The sequence below is a fragment of the Triturus cristatus genome, chromosome 1_1, assembly GCF_964204655.1.
Source record: "Triturus cristatus chromosome 1_1, aTriCri1.1, whole genome shotgun sequence".
In the NCBI taxonomy this organism is placed as follows: Eukaryota; Metazoa; Chordata; class Amphibia; order Caudata; family Salamandridae; genus Triturus; species Triturus cristatus.
In genome coordinates this window covers 1,123,411,914-1,123,429,835 of record NC_140579.1, presented here as the reverse complement: position 1 = coordinate 1,123,429,835, position 17,922 = coordinate 1,123,411,914, and positions in this window count along the sequence as shown.

The following is a 17,922-nucleotide window of genomic DNA, read 5'->3' as shown; positions in this document are numbered from 1 at the left end:
GTCGTGCTGGGGGTGGTGTTTCAGGGTTTAGGGCAGTGCAGTGGTGTGCGGGTAGTGTAGGGGGTCATGCAGTGGGTGGTGTTTCAGGGTTTAGGGCAGTGCAGTGGTGTTCGTGCAGTGTTGGGGGTGGTGTTTCAGGGTTTAGGGCAGTGCATTGGTGTGCGGGCAGTGTAGGGGGTCGTGCTGGGGCTAGTGTTTCAGGGTTTAGGGCAGTACAGTGGTGTTCGGGCAGTGTAGGGGTTTGTGCTGGTGTTTCAGGGTTTAGGGCAGGGCAGTGGTGTTCAGGCAGTGTAGGAGGACATACTGGGGGTGGTGTTTCAGGGTTTAGGGCAGAGCAGTGGTGTTCAGGCAGTGTAGGGGGTCATGCTGGCGGTGGTGTTTCAGGAATTAGGGCAGTGCAGTGGTGTTCTGGCAGTGTAGGGGGACGTGCTGGGGGTGGTGTTTTAGGGTTTAGGGCAGAGCAGTGGTGTTTGAGTAGTATAGGGGGTCATGCAGGGGGTGGTGTTTCAGAGTTTAGGGAAATGCATTGGTTTTCGGGCAGTGTATGGGGTCTTGCTGGGGTGGTGTTTCAGGGTTTAGGGCAGTGGTATTCAAGCAGTGTAGAGGGTCTTGCTGGGGGTGGTGTTTCAGGGTTTAGGGCAGAGCAGTGGTGTTCGGGCAGTGTAGGGGGTCGTGCTGGGGCTGACGTTTCAGCGTTTAGGGCAGTGGTGTTCGGGCAGAGTAGGGGGTCTTGCAGGGGTGGTGTTTCAGGGTTTAGGGCAGTGCAGTGGTGTTCGGGCAGTTTAGGGGGTCGTGCTGGGGGTGGTGTTTCAGGTTTTAGGGCAGTGCAGTGGTGTTCGGGCAGTGTAGGGGGTCGTGCTGGGGGTGGTGTTTCAGGGTTTAGGGCAGTGCAGTGGTATGCGGGTAGTGTAGGGGGTCATGCAGTGGGTGGTGTTTCAGGGTTTAGGGCAGTGCAGTGTTGTTCGTGCAGTGTAGGGGGTTGTGTCTTGGGCTAGTGTTTCAGGGTTTAGGGCAGTACAGTGGTGTTCAGGCAGTGTAGGGGTTCGTGCTGGTGTTTCAGGGTTTAGGGCAGGGCAGTGGTGTTCAGGCAGTGTAGGAGGACATACTGGGGGTGGTGTTTCAGGGTTTAGGGCAGAGCAGTGGTGTTCAGGCAGTGTAGGGGGTCGTGCTGGCGGTGGTGTTTCAGGAATTAGGGCAGTGCAGTGGTGTTCTGGCAGTGTAGGGGGACATGCTAGGGTGGTGTTTTAGGGTTTAGGGCAGAGCAGTGGTGTTTGAGCAGTGTAGGAGGTAATCCTGGGACTGGTTTTTCAGGGTTTAGGGCAGTGCAGTGGTGTTCAGGCATTGTAGGGGGACGTGCAGGGGGTGGTGTTACAGGTTTAGGGCAGTGCAGTGGTGTTCGGGCAGTGTAGGGGGTCATGCAGGGGGTGGTGTTTCAGAGTTTAGGGAAATGCATTGGTTTTCGGGCAGTGTAGGGGGTCTTGCTGGGGTGGTGTTTCAGGGCTTAGGGCAGTGGTGTTCAGGCAGTGTAGAAGGTCTTGCTGGGGGTGGTGTTTCAGGGTTCAGGGCAGTGCAGAGGTGTTCGGGCAATGTAGGGGGTCTTGCTGGGAGTGGTGTTTCAGGGTTTAGGGCAGTGCAGTGGTGTTCAGGCAGTGTAGGGGGTCGTGCAGGGGGGTGGTGTTTCAGGGTTTAGGGCACTGCAGTGGTGTTCGGGCAGTGTAGGGGGTTGTGCTGGGGGTGGTGTTTCAGAGTTTAGGGCAGTGCAGTGGTGTTCGGGCAGTGCGAGGGGTCATGCTGGGGCTGGTGTTTTAGGGTTAGGGCAGTGCAGTGGTGTTCGGGCAGTGTAGGGGGTCGTGCTGGGGCTGGTGTTTTATGGTTTAGGGTAGTGCAGTGGTGTTCGGGCAGTGTTGAGGGTCATGCTGGGGGTGTTGTTTTAGGGTAGTGCAGTGGTGTTCCGGTAGTGTAGGGTGTCATGCAGGGGGTGGTGTTTTAGGGTTTAGGGCAGTGAAGTGGTATTCGGGCAGTGTGGGGGGTTGTGCTGGGGGTAGTGTTTTAGGGTTTAGGGCAGTGCAGTGGTGTTCAGGCAGTGTAGGGGGTCGTGCTGGGGTGGTGTTTCAGGGTTTAGGGCAGTGCAGTGGTGTTCGGGCAGTGTAGGGGGTCATGCTGGGGGTGGTGTTTCAGGGTTTAGGGCAGTGCAGTGGTGTTCGGGCCATATAGGGGGTCTTGCAGGGGGTGGCATTTCAGGGTTTAGGGCAGTGGTGCAGTGGTGTTCGGGCAGTGTAGAGGGTCTTGCAGGGGAAGGCGTTTCAGAGTTTAGGGCAGTGGTGTTCGGGCAGTGGAGGGGGTGGTGCAGGGGGGTGGTGTTTCAGGGTTTAGGGTAGTGCAATGGTGTTCGGGCAGTGTAGTGGGTTGTGTTGGGGGTGGTGTTTCAGGGTTTAGGGCAGTGCAGTGGTGTTCGGGCAGTGTAGGGGGTCATGCTGGGGCTGGTGTTTCAGGGTTTTGGGCAGTGCAGTGGTGTTCTGGCAGTGTAGGGGGTCGTGGTGGGGCTGGTGTTTCAGGGTTTAGGGCCATGGAGTGGTGTTCGGGCAGTGTGAGGGGTCGTGCTGCAGCTGGTGTTTTAGGGTTAGGACAGTGCAGTGGTGTTCGGTAGGCCTGGGCGAAAATTTCGTTCCGTTCGCGGAAATTGCGATAATTTTACATTTTCGCATTCCGCGGAGAGCGCGAAAATGTCAAAATTTCCGCTTTCCGCAGCTTGGCGATAATTTGTTTCTTGCTCGCGCTGTAAAATAATACATTCTCGCGCGCGCGCGATCGCCTTACCTGAATCCCTGCGTTCGCCGACAAGTTTTCTTGATCCGGTTGCGTTCTCCATGAGATGTTGGATTGTTTTTAGCCATTTGCGCTGTCTCGCGACAGTTCGCGCTCGCAGTGACGCCATGCGTCGCGCGATCACGTCTTTCTTCTCGCGATCATGCACCGCGAGACAACTCAAAACAAGATGGCTGCGCCCCGCGAGCAACCACATGGGTCAGTTGGCGACCCGCAACCATGCAGAAAATCTCACGAACATGCGGGGGAAAAAATTCTGCATCTTCGCGATATTTCCGCTTGTTTGCGATAATTTTAAACATTTTCGCGATAATTTGCTAAAGTGGATTTTGCAAATTCCACCCACCCCTAGTGTTCGGGCAGTGTAGGGGGTCATGCTGGTCTTTCAGGGTTTAGGGCAGAGCAGTGGTGTTTGGGCAGTGTAGGGGGTCATCCTGGGAGTGGTGTTTCAGGGTTTAGGGCAGTGCAGTGGTGTTCGGGCAGTGTAGGGGGTTGTGCAGGGGGTGGTGTTTCAGGGTTTAGGGCAGTGCAGTGGTGTTTGGGCAGTGTAGGGAGTCGTGCAGGGGTGGTGTTTCAGGGTTTAGGGCAGTGCAGTGGTTTTCGGGCAGCATAGGGTGTCTTGCTGGGGTGGTGTTTAAGGGGTTAGGGCTGTGGTGTTCAGGCAGTGTAAGGGGTTATGCTGGGGGTGGTGTTTCAGGGTTCAGGGCAGTGCAGAGGTGTTCGGGCAGTGTAGGGGATCTTGCTGGGGATGGTGTTTCAGGGTTTAGGGCAATGCAGTGGTGTTCGGGCAGTGTAGGGGGTCATGCAGGGGGGTGGTGTTTCAGGGTTTAGGGCAGTGCAGTGGTTTTCGGGCAGTGTAGGGGGTCGTGCTGGAGGTGGTGTTTCAGGGTTTAGGGCAGTGCAGTGGTGTTCGGGCAGTGTAGGGGATCATGCTGGGGGTGGTGTTTCAGGCTTTAGGGCAGAGCAGTGGTGTTCAGGCAGTGTAGGGGGTCATGCTGGGGGTGGTGTTTCAGGAATTAGGGCAGTGCAGTGGTGTTCTGGCAGTGTGGGGGGACGTGCTGGGGGTGGTGTTTTAGGGCTTAGGGCAGAGCAGTGGTGTTTGAGCAGTGTAGGGGGTAATCCTGGGAGTGGTGTTTCATGGTTTAGGGGAATGCAGTGGTGTTCGGGCAGTGTAAGGGGTCGTGCTGGGGCTGGTGTTTCATGGTTTAGGGCAGTGCAGTGGTGTTTGGACAGTGTAGGAGGTCGTGCTGGGGGTGGTATTTCAGGGTTTAGGGCAGTGCAGTGGTGTGCTGTTAGTGTAGGGGGTCATGCTGTGGGTGGTGTTTCAGGGTTTAGGGCATTGCAGTGGTGTTCGGGCAGTGTAGGTGGTCGTGCTGGGGGTGGTGTTTAAGGGTTTAGGGCAGTGCAGTGGTGTGCGGGCAGTGTATGGGGTCGTGCTGGGGCTGTTGTTTCAGGGTTTAGGGCAGTGCAGTGGTGTTCAGGCAGTGTAGGGGGTAGTGCTGATGTTTCAGGTTTTAGGGCAGAGCATTGGTGTTTGGGCAGTGTAGGTGGTCATCCTGGGAGTGCTGTTTCAGGGTTAAGGGCAGTGCAGTGGTGTTCGGGCAGTGTAGGGGGTCGTGCAGGGGGTGGTGTTTCAGGGCTTAAGGCAGTGCAGTGGTGTTCAGGCAGGGTAGGGGATTGTGCAGGGGGTGGTGTTTCAGGGTTTAGGGCAGTGCAGTGGTTTTCAGCCAGCGTAGGGTGTCTTGCTGGGGTGGTGTTTAAGGGTTTAGGGCAGAGGTCTTCAGGCAGCGTAAGGGGTTTTGCTGGGGTGGTGTTTCAGGGTTCAGGGTAGTGCAGAGGTTTTCGGGCAGTGTAGGGGATCTTGCTGGGGATGGTGTTTCAGGGTTTAGGGCAGTGCAGTGGTGTTCGGGCAGTGTAGGGGGTCATGCTGGGGGTGGTGTTTAAGGGTTCAGGGCAGTGCAGAGGTGTTCGGACAGTCTAGGGGATCTTGCTGGGGGTGGTGTTTCAGGGTTAAGGGCAGTGCAGTGATGTTCGGGCAGTGTAGTGGGTCGTGTTGGGGGTGGTGTTTCAGGGTTTAGAGCAGTGCAGTGGTGTTCGGGCAGTGTAGGCGGTCATGCTGGGGCTGGTGTTTCAGGGTTTAGGGCAGTGCAGTGGTGTTCGGGCAGTGTAGGGGGTCGTGGTGGGGCTGGTGTTTCAGGGTTTAGGGCAGTGCAGTGGTGTTCGGGCAGTGTGAGGGGTCGTGCTGGGACTGGTGTTTCAGGGTTTAGGGCAGTGCAGTGGTGATCGGTCAGTGTAGGGGGTCGTGCTGGGGCTAGTGTTTCAGGGTTTAGGGCAGTGCAGTGGAGTTCGGGCAGTGTAGGGGGTCATGCTGGGACTGGTGTTTCAGGGTTTAGGGCAGAGCAGTGGTGTTCGGGCAGTGTAGGGGGTCGTGGTGGGGCTGGTTTTTCAGGGTTTAATGCTGTGCAGTGGTGTTCGGGCAGTGTTGAGGGTCATGCTGGGGGTGGTGTTTTAGGGTAGTGCAGTGGTGTTCTGGTAGTGTAGGGTGTCGTGCAGTGGGTGGTGTTTTAGGGTTTAGGGCAGTGAAGTGGTGTTAAGGCAGTGTGGGGGGTCATGCTGGGGTGGTGTTTCAGGGTTTATGGCAGTGCAGTGGTGTTCGCCCAGCATGGGGGGTCATGCTGGGAGTGGTGTTTCAGGGTTTTTTAGGGCAGTGCAGTGGTGTTCGGGCAATGTAGGGGGTCTTGCAGGGGGTGGCATTTCAGCGTTTAGGGCAGTGGTGCAGTGGTGTTCGGGCAGTGTTGAGGGTCTTGCAGGGGGTGGCGTTTCATGGTTTAGGGCAGTGGTGTTCGGGCAGTGTAGGGGGTCTTGCTGGAGGTGGCGTTTCAGAGTTTGGGGCAGTGGTGTTCAGGCAGTGTAGGGGGTCTTGCTGGGGGTGGCGTTTCAGTGTTTAGGGCAGTGCAGTGGTGTTTGGGCAGTGTAGGAGGTCGTGCCGGGTGGTGTTTCAGGGTTCAGGGCAGTGCAGTGGTGTTCAGGCAGTGTAGGGGGTCATGCTGGGGCTGGTGTTTCAGGGTTTAGGGCAGTGCAGTGGTGTTCGGGCAATGTAGGGTTCATGCTGGGGCTGGTGTTTCAGGGTTTAGGGCAGGGCAGTGTTGATCGGGCTGTGTAGGGGGTCGTGCTGGGGCTAGTGTTTCAGGGTTCAGGGCAGTGCAGTGGAGTTCGGGCAGTGTAGGGGTCGTGCTGGGACTGGTGTTTCAGGGTTTAGGGCAGTGGTGTTCGGGCAGTGTAGGGGGTCTTGCAGGGGGTGGTGTTTCAGGGTTTAGGGCAGTGCAGTGGTGTTCGGGCAGTTTTGGGGGTCGTGCTGGGGGTGGTGTTTCAGGTTTTAGGGCAGTGCAGTGGTGTTCGGGCAGTGTAGGGGGTAGTGCTGGGGGTGGTGTTTCAGGGTTTAGGGCAGTGCAGTGGTGTTCGTGCAGTGTAGGGGGTTGTGTTGGGGGTGGTGTTTCAGGGTTTAGGGCAGTGCATTGGTGTGCGGGCAGTGTAGGGGGTCGTGCTGGGGCTCGTGTTTCAGGGTTTAGGGCAGTACAGTGGTGTTCGGGCAGTGTAGGGGTTCGTGCTGGTGTTTCAGGGTTTAGGGCAGGGCAGTGGTGTTCAGGCAGTGTAGGAGGACATACTGGGGGTGGTGTTTCAGGGTTTAGGGCAGAGCAGTGGTGTTCAGGCAGTGTAGGGGGTCGTGCTGGCGGTGGTGTTTCAGGAAATAGGGCAGTGCAGTGGTGTTCTGGCAGTGTAGGGGGACGTGCTGGGGTGGTGTTTTAGGGTTTAGGGCAGAGCAGTGGTGTTTGAGCAGTGTAGGAGGTAACCCTGGGAGTGTTTTTTCAGGGTTTAGGGCAGTGCAGTGGTGTTCGGGCATTATAGGGGGACGTGCAGGGGGTGGTGTTTCAGGGTTTAGGGCAGTGCAGTGGTGTTCGGGCAGTGTAGGGGGTCATGCAGGGGGTGGTGTTTCAGAGTTTAGGGAAATGCATTGGTTTTCGGGCAGTGTAGGGGGTCTTGCTGGGGTGGTGTTTCAGGGTTTAGGGCAGTGGTGTTCAGGCAGTGTAGAGGGTCTTGCTGGGGGTGGTGTTTCAGGGTTCAGGGCAGTGCAGAGGTGTTCGGGCAATGTAGGGGGTCTTGCTGGGAGTGGTGTTTCACGGTTTAGGGCAGTGCAGTGGTGTTCAGGCAGTGTAGGGGGTCGTGCAGGGGGGTGGTGTTTTAGGGTTTAGGGCCATGCAGTGGTGTTCAAGCAGTGTGAGGGGTCATGCTGGGGTTGATGTTTTAGGGTTCAGGGTAGTGCACTGCTGTTCGGGCAATGTAGGGTTCATGCTGGGGCTGGTGTTTCAGGGTTTAGGGCAGGCCAGTGGTGATCGGGCTGTGTAGGGGGTCGTGCTGGGGCTAGTGTTTCAGGGTTTAGGGCAGTGCAGTGGAGTTCGGGCAGAGTAGGGGGTCGTGTTGGGACTGGTGTTTCAGGGTTTAGGGCAGTGGTGTTCGGGCAGTGTAGGGGGTCTTGCAGGGGGTGGTGTTTCAGGGTTTAGGGCAGTGCAGTGGTGTTCGGGAAGTTTTGGGGGTCGTGCTGGGGGTGGTGTTTCAGGTTTTAGGGCAGTGCATTGTTGTTCGGGCAGTGTAGGGGGTCGTGCTCGGGGTGGTGTTTCAGGGTTTAGGGCAGTGCAGTGGTGTGCGGGTAGTGTAGGGGGTCATGCAGTGGGTGGTGTTTCAGGGTTTAGGGCAGTGCAGTGGTGTTCATGCAGTGTAGGGGGTTGTGTTGGGGGTGGTGTTTCAGGGTTTAGGGCAGTGCATTGGTGTGCGGGCAGTGTAGGGGGTCGTGCTGGGGCTAGTGTTTCAGGGTTTAGGGCAGTACAGTGGTGTTCGGGCAGTGTAGGGGTTCGTGCTGGTGTTTCAGGGTTTAGGGCAGGGCAGTGGTGTTCAGGCAGTGTAGGAGGACATACTGGGGGTGGTGTTTCAGGGTTTAGGGCAGAGCAGTGGTGTTCAGGCAGTGTAGGGGGTCGTGCTGGCGGTGGTGTTTCAGGAATTAGGGCAGTGCAGTGGTGTTCTGGCAGTGTAGGGGGACGTGCTGGGGGTGGTGTTTTAGGGTTTAGGGCAGAGCAGTGATGTTTGAGAAGTGTAGGAGGTAATCCTGGGAGTGGTTTTTCAGGGTTTAGGGCAGTGCAGTGGTGTTCGGGCATTATAGGGGGATGTGCAGGGGGTGGTGTTTCAGGGTTTAGGGCAGTGCAGTGGTGTTCGGGCAGTGTAGGGGTCATGAAGGGGGTGGTGTTTCAGAGTTTAGGGAAATGCATTGGTTTTCGGGCAGTGTAGGGGGTCTTGCTGGGGTGGTGTTTCAGGGTTTAGGGCAGTGGTGTACAGGCAGTGTAGAGGGTCTTGCTGGGGGTGGTGTTTCAGGGTTCAGGGCAGTGCAGAGGTGTTCGGGCAATGTAGGGGGTCTTGCTGGGCGTGGTGTTTCAGGGTTTAGGGCAGTGCAGTGGTGTTCAGGCAGTGTAGGGGGTCGTGCAGGGGGGCGGTGTTTTAGGGTTTAGGGCAGTGCAGTGGTGTTCGGACAGTGTAGGGGGTTGTGCTGGGGGTGGTGTTTCAGAGTTTAGGGCAGTGCAGTGGTGTTAGGGCAGTGTAGGGGGTCGTGCTGGGGCTGGTGTTTCAGGGTTTAGGGTCGTGCAGTGGTGTTCGGGCAGTGTGAGGGGTCATGCTGGGGCTGGTGTTTTAGGGTTAGGGCAGTGCAGTGGTGTTTGGGCAGTGTAGGGGGTCGTGCTGGGGCTGGTGTTTTATGGTTTGGAGTAGTGCAGTGGTGTTCGGGCAGTGTTGAGGGTCATGCTGGGGGTGGTGTTTTAGGGTAGTGCAGTGGTGTTCCGGTAGTGTAGGGTGTCATGCAGGGGGTGGTGTTTTAGGGTTTAGGGCAGTAAAGTGGTGTTTGGGCAGTGTGGGGGGTCGTGCTGGGGTAGTGTTTTAGGGTTTAGGGCAGTGCAGTGGTGTTCAGGCAGTGTAGGGGGTCGTGCTGGGGTGGTGTTTCAGGGTTTAGTGCAGTGCAGTGGTGTTCGGGCAGTGTAGGGGGTCGTGCTTGGGGTGGTGTTTCAGGGTTTAGGGCAGTGCAGTGGTGTTCGGGCCATATAGGGGGTCTTGCACTGGGTGGCATTTCAGGGTTTAGGGCAGTGGTGCAGTGGTGTTCGGGCAGTGTAGAGGGTCTTGAAGGGGAAGGCGTTTCAGAGTTTAGGGCACTGGTGTTCGGACAGTGCAGGGGGTGGTGCAGGGGGGTGGTGTTTCAGGGTTTAGGGTAGTGCAATGGTGTTCGGGCAGTGTAGGGGGTCATGCTGGGGCTGGTGTTTCAGGGTTTTAGGGCAGTGCAGTGGTGTTCGGGCAGTGTAGGGGGTCGTGTTGGGGGTGGTGTTTCAGGGTTTAGGGCAGTGCAGTGGTGTTCGGGCAGTGTAGGGGGTCATGCTGGGGCTGGTGTTTTAGGGTTTTAGGGCAGTGCAGTGGTGTTCGGGCAGTGTAGGGGGTCGTGGTGGGCCTGGTGTTTCAGGGTTTAGGGCCATGGAGTGGTGTTCGGGCAGTGTGAGGGTTCGTGCTGCGGCTGGTGTTTTAGGGTTCGGACAGTGCAGTGGTGTTCGGTAGGCCTGGGCAAAAATTTCGTTCCGTTCGCGGAAATTGCGATAATTTGACATTTTCGAGTTCCGCGGAGAGCGCGAAAATGTCAAAATTTCCGCTTTCCGCAGCTTGGCGATAATTTGTTTCTTGCTCGCGCTGTAAAATAATACATTCTCGGGCGCGCGCGATCGCCTTACCTGAATCCCTGCGTTCGCCGACAAGTTTTCTTGATCCGGTCGCGTTCTCCATGAGATGATGGATTGTTTTTAGCCATTTGCGCTGTCTCGCGAGAGTTCGCGCCCGCATTGACGTCATGCGTCGCGCGATCACCTCTTTCTTCTCGCGATCATGCACCGCGAGACAACTCAAAACAAGATGGCTGCGCCCCGCGAGCAACCACATGGGTAAGTTGGCTACCCGCAACCATGCAGAAAATCTCGAGAACATGCGGGGAAAAAAATTCCGCATCTTCGCGATATTTCTGCTTGTTTGCGATAATTTTAAACATTTTCGCGATAATTTGCGAAAGTGGATTTTGCAAATTCCGCCCACCCCTAGTGTTCGGGCAGTGTAGGGGGTCATGCTGGTCTTTCAGGGTTTAGGGCAGAGCAGTGGTGTTTGGGCAGTGTAGGGGGTCATCCTGGGAGTGGTGTTTCAGGGTTCAGGGCAGTGCAGAGGTGTTCGGGCAGTGTAGGGGATCTTGCTGGGGATGGTGTTTCAGGGTTTAGGGCAATGCAGTGGTGTTCGGGCAGTGTAGGGGGTCGTGCAGGGGTGTGGTGTTTCAGGGTTTAGGGCAGTGCAGTGGTTTTCGGGCAGTGTAGGGGGTCGTGCTGGAGGTGGTGTTTCAGGGTTTAGGGCAGTGCAGTGGTGTTCGGGCAGTGTAGGGGATCGTGCTGGGGGTGGTGTTTCAGGGTTTAGGGCAGTGCAATGGTGTAAGGGCAGTGTAGTGGGTCTTGTTGGGGGTGGTGTTTCAGGGTTTAGGGCAGTGCAGTGGTGTTCAGGCAGTGTAGGGGTCATGCTGGGGCTGGTGTTTCAGGGTTTAGGGAAGTGCAGTGGTGTTCTTGCAGTGTAGGGGGTCATGGTGGGGCTGTTTTTTCAGGGTTTAGGGCCATGCAGTGGTGTTCGGGCAGTGTGAGGGGTCATGCTGGGGCTGGTGTTTTAGGGTTAGAGCAGTACAGTGGTGTTCGGGCAGTGTAGGGGGTCGTGCTGGGGCTGGTGTTTTATGGTTTAGGGTAGTGCAGTGGTGTTCGGGCAGTGTTGAGGGTCATGCTGGGGGTGGTGTTTTAGGGTAGTGCAGTGGTGTTCCAGTAGTGTAGGGTGTCGTGCAGGGGGTGGTGTTTTAGGGTTTAGGGCAGTGAAGTGGTGTTCGGGCAGTTTGGGGTGTCGTGCTGGGGTGGTGTTTCAGGGTTTAGGGCAGTGCAGTGGTGTTTGGGCAGTGTAGGGGGTCGTGCAGGGGTGCTGTTTCAGGGTTTAGGGCAGTGCAGTGGTGTTCGGGCAGCATAGGGTGTCTTGCTGGGGTGGTGTTTAAGGGGTTAGGGCTGTGGTGTTCAGGCAGTGTAAGGGGTTTTGCTGGGGGTGGTGTTTCAGGGTTCAGGGCAGTGCAGAGGTGTTCGGGCAGTGTAGGGGATCTTGCTGGGGATGGTGTTTCAGGGTTTAGGGCAATGCAGTGGTGTTCGGGCAGTGTAGGGGGTCGTGCAGGGGTGTGGTGTTTCAGGGTTTAGGGCAGTGCAGTGGTTTTCGGGCAGTGTAGGGGGTCATGCTGGAGGTGGTGTTTCAGGGTTTAGGGCAGTGCAGTGGTGTTCGGGCAGTGTAGGGGATCGTGCTGGGGGTGGTGTTTCAGGGTTTAGGGCAGTGCAGTGGTGTAAGGGCAGTGTAGTGGGTCGTGTTGGGGGTGGTGTTTCACGGTTTAGGGCAGTGCAGTGGTGTTCGGGCAGTGTAGGGGTCAGGCTGGGGCTGGTGTTTCAGGGATTTGGGCAGTGCAGTGGTGTTCTTGCAGTGTAGGGGGTCATGGTGGGGCTGGTGTTTCAGGGTTTAGGGCCGTGCAGTGGTGTTCGGTCAGTGTGAGGGGTCATGCTGGGGCTGGTGTTTTAGGGTTAGAGCAGTGCAGTGGTGTTCGGGCAGTGTAGGGGGTCGTGCTGGGGCTGGTGTTTTATGGTTTAGGGTAGTGCAGTGGTGTTCGGGCAGTGTTGAGGGTCATGCTGGGGGTGGTGTTTTAGGGTAGTGCAGTGGTGTTCCGGTAGTGTAGGGTGTCGTGCAGGGGGTGGTGTTTTAGGGTTTAGGGCAGTGAAGTGGTGTTCGGGCAGTGTGGGGGGTCGTGCTGAGGGTAGTGTTTTAGGGTTTAGGGCAGTGCAGTGGTGTTCAGGCAGTGTAGGGGGTCATGCTGGGGTGGTGTTTCAGGGTTTAGGGCAGTGCAGTGGTGTTTGGGCAGTGTAGGGGGTCGTGTTGGGGGTAGTGTTTCAGGGTTCAGGGCAGTGCAGTGGTGTTCGGGCAAGATAGGGGGTCTTGCAGGGGGTGGCATTTCAGGGTTTAGGGCAGTGGTGCAGTGGTGTTCGGGCAGTGTAGAGGGTCTTGCAGGGGAATGCGTTTCAGAGTTTAGGGCAGTGGTTTTCGGTCAATGGAGGGGGTCGTGCTAGGGCTGGTGTTTCAGGGTTTAGGGCAGTGCAGTGGTGTTCGGGCAGTGTAGGGGGTCGTGCTGGTGCTGGTGTTTCACGGTTTAAGGCAGTGCAGTTGTGTTCGGGCAGTGTAGGGGGTCATGCTGGGGGTGGTGTTTCAGGGTTTAGGGCAGTGCAGTGGTGTTCGGGCAGTGTAGGGGGTCATGCAGGGGGTGGTGTTTCAGGGATTAGGGCAGTGCAGTGGTGTTCGGGCAGTGTAGGGGGTCGTGCAGGGGGTGGTGTTTCAGGGTTTAGGGCAGTGCAGTGGTTTTCGGGCAGCATAGGGTGTCTTGGGGTGGTGTTTAAGGGTTTAGGGCAGTGGTGTTCGGGCAGTGTAGACGGTCTTGCTGGGGGTGGTGTTTCAGGGTTCAGGGCAGTGCAGAGGTGTTCGGGCAGTGTAGGGGGTCTTGCTGGGGGTGGTGTTTCAGGGTTTAGGGAAGTGCAGTGGTGTTCGAGCAGTGTGAGGGGTCGTGCTGGGGCTGATGTTTTAGGGTTTAGGGCAGTGCAGTGGTGTTCGGGCAGTGTAGGAGGTCGTGCTGGAGCTGATGTTTTAGGGTTAGGGCAGTGCAGTGGTGTTCGGGCAGAGTAGGGGGTTATGCTGGGGCTGGTGTTTTATGGTTTAGGGTAGTGCAGTGGTGTTCGAGCAGTGTAGAGGGTCATGCAGGGGGTGGTGTTTCAGGGATTAGGGCAGTGCAGTGGTGTTCGGGCAGTGTAGGTGGTCGTGCAGGGGGTGGTGTTTCAGGGTTTAGGGCAGTGCAGTGGTTTTGGGGCAGCATAGGGTGTCTTGCTGGGGTGGTGTTTAAGGGTTTAGGGCAGTGGTGTTCGGGCAGTGTAGACGGTCTTGCTGGGGCTGGTGTTTCAGGGTTCAGGGCAGTGCAGAGGTGTTCGGGCAGTGTAGGGGGTCTTGCTAAGGGTGGTGTTTCAGGGTTTAGGGAAGTGCAGTGGTGTTCGAGCAGTGTGAGGGGTCGTGCTGGGGCTGATGTTTTAGGGTTTAGGGCAGTGCAGTGGTGTTCGGGCAGTGTAGGAGGCCGTGCTGGAGCTGATGTTTTAGGGTTAGGGCAGTGCAGTGGTGTTCGGGCAGAGTAGGGGGTTGTGCTGGGGCTGGTGTTTTATGGTTTAGGGTAGTGCAGTGGTGTTCGAGCAGTGTTGGGGGTCATGCTGGGGGTGGTGTTTCAGGGTTTAGGGAAGTGCAATGGTGTTCGGGCAATGTAGGGGGTTTCGCAGGGGGTGGCATTTCAGGGTTTAGGGCAGTGCTGCAGTGGTGTTCGGGCAGTGTAGAGGGTCTTGCAGGGGGTGGCGTTTCAGGGTTTAGGGCAGTGGTGTTCAGGCAGTGTAGGGGGTCTTGCAGGAGGTGGCGTTTCAGGGTTTAGGGCAGTGGTGTTCAGGCAGTGTAGGGGGTCATGCTGGGGCTGGTGTTTCAGGGTTTAGGGCAATGCAGTGGTGCTCGGGCAGTGGAGGGGGTCGTGCTGGGGCTGGTGTTTCAGGGTTTAGGGAAGTGCAGTGGGGTTCAGGCAGTGTAGGGGGTCATGCTGGGGGTGGTGTTTCAGGGTTTAGGTCAGTGCAGTGGTGTTCGGGCAGTGTAGGGGGTCATGCTGGGGGTGGTGTTTCAAGGTTTAGGGCAGAGGAGTGGTGTTCGGGCAGTGTAGGGTGTCGTGCTGGTGCTGGTGTTTCAGAGTTTAGGGCAAAGCAGTAGTGTTCGGGGTGTGAAGGGGGACGTGCTGGGGTTGTGTTTCAGGGTTTAGGGCAGAGCAGTGGTGTTCGGGCAATGTAGGGGGACGTGCTGGGTGTGGTGTTTGAGGGTTTAGGGCAGAGCAGTGGTGTTCGGGCAGTGTAGGGGGTTGTGCTGGAAGTGGTCTTTCAGGGTTTGGGGCCGTGCAGTGGTGTTCGGTCAGTGTGATGGGTCGTGCTGGGGCTGGTGTTTTAGGGTTTAGGGCAGTGCAGTGATGTTCTTGCAGTGTAGGGGGTCGTACTGGGGCTGGTGTTTTAGGGTTAGGGCAGTGCAGTGGTTTTCGGGAGTGTAGGGGGTCGTGCTGGGGCTGGTGTTTTAGGGTTTAGGGTAGAGCAGTGGTGTTCGGGCAGTGTAGGGGGTCGTGCCGGGGTGGTGTTTCAGGGTTTATGGCAGTGCAGTGGTGTTCGGGCAGTGTAGGGGGTCTTGAAGAGGGTGGCATGTCAGGGTTTAGGGCAGTGGTGCAGTGGTGTTCGGGCAGTGTAGAGGGTCGTGCCGGGGGTGGCTTTTTAGGGTTTAGGGCAGTGGTGTTCGGGCAGTGTAGGGGGTCTTGCTGGAGGTGGCGTTTTAGGGTAGTGCAGTGGTGTTCAGGTAGTGTAGGGGGTCGTGCTGGGGGTAGTGTTTTAGGGTTTAGGGCAGTGAAGTGGTGTTCGGACAATGTGGGGGTCATGCTGGGGGTGGTGTTTTAGGGTTTAGGGCAGTGCAGTGGTGTTCGGGCAGTTTAGGGGGTCATGCTGGGGCTGGCGTTCTAGGGTTTAGGGCAGTGCAGTGGTGTTCTGGCAGTGTAGGGGGTCGTACTTGGGCTGGTGTTTTAGGGTTAGGGCAGTGCAGTGGTGTTCGGGAAGTGTAGGGGGTCGTGCTGGGGCTGGTGTTTTAGGGTTTAGGGTAGAGCAGTGGTGCTCGGGCAGTGTAGGGGGTCGTGCTGGGGGTGGTGTTTCAGGGTTTATGGCAGTGCAGTTGTGTTCGGGCAGTGTAGGGGGTCTTGCAGAGGGTGGCATTTCAGGGTTTAGGGCAGTGGTGCAGTGGTGTTCGGGCAGTGTAGAGGGTCGTGCCGGGGGTGGGGTTTTAGGGTTTAGGGCAGTGGTGTTCGGGCAGTGTAGGGGGTCTTGCTGGAGGTGGCATTTTAGGGTAGTGCAGTCGTGTTCAGGCAGTGTAGTGGGTCGTGCTGGGGGTAGTGTTTTTGGGTTTAGGGCAGTGAAGTGGTGTTCGGGCAGTGTGGGGGTCATGCTGGGGGTGGTGTTTTAGGGTTTAGGGCAGTGCAGTGGTCTTTGGGTAGTGTAGGGGGTCATGCTGGGAGTGGTGTTTCAGGGTTTAGGGCAGTGCAGTGGTGTTTTCGCAATGTAGGGGTTCTTGCAGGGGGTGGCATTTCAGGGTTTAGGGCAGTGGTGCAGTGGTGTTCGTGCAGTGTAGAGGGTCTTGCAGGGGGTGGCATTTCAGGGTTTAGGGCAGTGGTGTTCGGGCAGTGTAGGGGGTCTTGCTGGAGGTGGCGTTTCAGGGTTTAGGGCAGTGGTGTTCAGGCAGTGTAGGGGGTCTTGCTGGGGGTTGGGTTTCAGGGTTTAGGGCAGTGCAGTGGTGTTTGGGCAGTGTAGGGGGTCGTACTGGGGTGGTGTTTCAGGGTTTAGGGCAGTGCAGTGGTGTTCGAGCAGTGTAGGGTGTCGTGATGGGGTGGTGTTTTAGGGTTTAGGGCAGTGCAGTGGTGTGCCGGCAGTGTGGGGGGTCATGCTGGGGGTGGTGTTTTAGGGTTTAGGGCAGTGCAGTAGTTTTCGGGCAGTGTAGGGGGTCATGCTGGGGGTGGTATTTCAGACTTTAGGACAGTGCAGTGGTGTTCGGGCAGTGTAGGAGTCGTGCTGGGGTGATGTTTCAGGGTTTAGGGCAGTGCAGTGGTGTTCGGGCAGTGTAGGGGGGTCTTGCAGGGGGTGGTGTTTTAGGGTTCAGGGCAGTGGTGCAGTGGTGTTCGGGCAGTGTAGAGGGTCTTGCAGGGGGTGGCGTTTTAGGGTTTAGAGCAATGGTGTTCGGGCAGTGTAGGGGGTCTTGCTGGGGGTGGTGTTTCAGGGTTTAGGGCAGTGCAGTGGAGTGCGGGCAGTGTAGGGGGTCGTGCTGGGGATGGTGTTTCAGGGTTTAGGGCAGTGCAGTGGTGTTTGGGCAGTGTAGGGGGTCGTGCTTGTGTTTCAGGGTTTAGGGCAGAGCAGTGGTGTTCAGGCAGTGTATGGAGACGTGCCTGGGGTGGTGTTTCAGGATTTAGGGAAGAGCAGTGGTGTTCAGGCAGTGTAGGGGGTCGTGCTGGAGGTGATGTTTCAGGAATTAGGGCAGTGCAGTGGTGTTCTGGCAGTGTAGGGGGACGTGTTGGGGGTGGTGTTTTAGGGTTTAGGGCAGAGCAGTGTTGTTTGGGCAGTGTAGGGGTTCGTCCTTGGAGTGGTGTTTCAGGGTTTAGGGCAGTGCAGTGGTGTTCGGGCAGAGTAGGAGGTCATGCAGGGGGTGGTGTTTCAGGGTTTAGGGCAGTGCAGTGGTGTTCGGGCAGTGCAGGGGGCCGTGCTGGGGCTGGTGTTTTAGGGTTAGGGCAGTGCAGTAGTGTTCGGGAAGTGGAGGGGGTTGTGCTGGGGCTGGTGTTTTATGGTTTAGGGCAGTGCAGTGGTGTTCGGGCAGTGTAGGGGATCGTGCTGGGGGTGGTGTTTCAGTGTTTAGGGCAGTGCAGTGGTGGTCGGGCAGTGTAGGGGGTAATGCAGGGGGTGGTGTTTCAGGGTTTACGGCAGTGCAGTGGTGTTCAGTCAGTGTAGGGGGCCGTGCAGGGGGGTGGTGTTTCAGGGTTTAGGGCAGGGCAGTGGTGTTCGGGCAGTGTAGGGGGTCGTGCTGGGGGTGGTGTTTCAGGGTTTAGGGCAGTGCAGTGGTGTTAGGGCAGTGTAGGGGGTCGTGCTGGGGCTGGATTTTCAGGGTTAGGGCAGTGCAGTGGTGTTCTGGCAGTGTAGGGGGTCGTGCTGGGGCTGGTGTTTTATGGTTTAGGGTAGTGCAGTAGTGTTCGGGCAGTGTTGAGGGTCATGCTGGGGTTGGTGTTTTAGGGTAGTGCAGTGGTGTTCCGGTAGTGTAGGGTGTCGTGCAGGGGGTGGTGTTTTAGGGTTTAGGGCAGTGAAGTGGTGTTCGGCCAGTGTGGGGGGTCATGCGGGGGATAGTGTTTTAGGGTTTAGGGCAGTGCAGTGGTGTTCGGGCAATATAGGGGGTCTTGCAGGGGGTGGCATTTCAGGGTTTAGGGCAGTGGTGCAGTGGTGTTCGGGCAGTGTAGAGGGTCTTGCAGGGGAAGGCGTTTCAGGGTTTAGGGCAGTGGTGTTCGGGCAGTGGAGGGGGTCGTGCTGTGGCTGGTGTTTCATGGTTTAGGGCAGTGCAGTGGTGTTCAGGCAGTATAGGTAGTCATGCTGGGGGTGGTGTTTCAGGGTTTAGGGCAGTGCAGTGGTGTTCGGGCAGTGTAGCAGGTCGTGCTGGGGGTGGTATTTCAGGGTTTAGGGCAGTGCAGTGGTGTGCGGGTAGTGTAGGGGGTCGTGCTGTGGGTGGTGTTTCAGGGTTTAGGGCATTGCAGTGGTGTTCGTGCAGTGTAGGGGTCGTGCTGGGTGTGGTGTTTAAGGGTTTAGGGCAGTGCAGTGGTGTGCAGGCAGTGTAGGGGGATGTGCTGGGGCTGGTGTTTCAGGGTTTAGGGCAGTGCAGTGGTGTTCGGGCTTTGTAGGGGTCGCGCTGGTGTTTCAGGGTTTAGGGCAGAGCAGTGGTGTTCAGACAGTGTAGGGGGATGTGCTGGGGGTGGTGTTTCAGGGTTTAGGGCAGAGCAGTAGTGTTCAGGCAGTGTAGGGGGTCGTGCTGGCGGTGGAGTTTCAGGGATTAGGGCAGTGCAGTGGTGTTCTGGCAGTGTAGGGGGACGTGCTGGGGTGGTGTTTTAGAGTTTAGGGCAGAGCAGTGGTGTTTGGGCAGTGTAGGGGGTCGTGCTCGGGGTGGTGTTTTAGGGTTTAGGGCAGTGCAGTGGTGTTCGGGCAGTGTAGGGGGTCGTGCTGGGGCTGGTGTTTTAGGGTTAGGGCAGTGCAGTAGTGTTCGGGCAGTGGAGGGGGTTGTGCTGGGGCTAGTGTTTTATGG